The sequence below is a fragment of the Myiozetetes cayanensis genome, unplaced genomic scaffold, assembly GCF_022539395.1.
Source record: "Myiozetetes cayanensis isolate MyiCay16 unplaced genomic scaffold, myiCay2020 scf49, whole genome shotgun sequence".
In the NCBI taxonomy this organism is placed as follows: Eukaryota; Metazoa; Chordata; class Aves; order Passeriformes; family Tyrannidae; genus Myiozetetes; species Myiozetetes cayanensis.
Genome location: NW_026087731.1, coordinates 111,866 through 113,586, shown reverse-complemented (window position 1 = coordinate 113,586; position 1,721 = coordinate 111,866).

Sequence of the window (1,721 nt, the reverse complement as noted above, 5' to 3'; positions counted from 1 at the left end):
ATGTTTTATTAAAATTAATATGTCCTCCAAGAAATTAAATTTCAGTAGTTCTATTTTCACGTCAACTTGTTCCAGAGGTGCAAAATCCAATATTTAAGGTTTTTTTTAGCTCTGACCTCCAGATGATTTCTAGTAGGACATTATAATTGTTCACTGTTGAGGTAAATTTTACAGCAGATAATTTTGAGGGCACAGAAACCACAGGCAAAATACATACATAATTTAAGCTTGTATTATTTATCTTTAGCCTGTAAGGATTTAAATATATCTGTAGGGTTATTCTTGTTGAATACAAATCAGTTCTGAGTAGTTAAACTATCTTTAACTTTCCTGAAGTGACAAAAATACATTTTGTTTTCATTTGATGTCCATGGGTTCTTCAGGACGTGGTTTCTTTTTTTTTGTATTTTTGATTTTTTTCTTAGTCATACAGGGAATATTGGTGAAAGACCTAGTGTATTATTTTGTAAGAAGTTTTTTAAAGACTATCTCCTTTGGGCTGACATTGTTTCTTCCTAAGTCCTCCATGACATACTTACAAAAGATAGAAATCCATGTACATACACAGAACACCTACTGCTCTACAATACTCATCTTACAAAGTCCAGAATTGGGAAGACTTTCCCCGTAATTCAATTGTCTTCAGTGTCAATCTGCACCGCCAGTGGTTTAGTTCCGCGTTCAAATATATATATAAATATATATTTAATTACCATGAGTTTTTTGTATGTATACATTTAGATTTTACCTGTTAAAATATTATGTCAGGCACATTGCTTTTCTGTGGAACAAACAAGTTCACCTTCTTCGTGCCACTGTATATGCCCTGACATTTGAAGAAAACAGTTTATTTCATATGGTGACAGCATCACTTAGCTCATATGATCCCTGTTTGCCTCCATGCTACTTATCAGCACATTAGGTGTTAATTTTATGAGTATGTAATGTGGTCTTGATTTTTAAGGAAAAAAATTACTCCAGTGAATGCAGTAGCTTAGTGTGCAGTGGATGAGTACAAATAACCATGCTCAGCAGCAGAGGTGTAGGCTTTCTCTGCTGTGGCACTATAAAGCTATAATATTAATATTGCATACATTAAGGACTATCTGCTGCACTACTGAAGAATTTCTTGGGATCAGCAGTACATACAAAAAAGTTCTCTGGAAGTAAAGTGGTTAGTCCTCCACTAATCTGAAGTGACAGAGACAACAGAAACATCACTTCTGTCAGATGAGTATTTTTGCCATACACGGATTTTTATTTATTTATTTATCTATTTATCTATTTATCTATCTATCTATTTATTTATTTATTTATTTATTTATTTATTTATTTATTTATTTATACAGGGTAAATAAGTTCATAATTACAGGCTGAGCTTTTGTAGGGTTTCTTATTAACAGTTGTATATCAGATTTGCAATTTAGATTGATTCAAGAGTTCTGCAGTTTTGCTGTAATTCCTCAGAGAAGGCAAATTCCTGAAGATAAGCCATGAGGGTAAAAGAGCATTTCAGTGACAATTCACAGTTGACAGTGATGTAATATGAGAAGAAGAAATAGTGAATAGTGGCCACAATCAGCGTTTTTTAACTTAAATGGAAGAAAAGATATTTTAAAGGTTCTACTGAATAGGTCTATGTAATGTGGGAAATGGAAAAATATATAAAGCAGATGGTTATCAGGCAAAGAAGATCTAAAAAAAATTTAACAAAACTATTA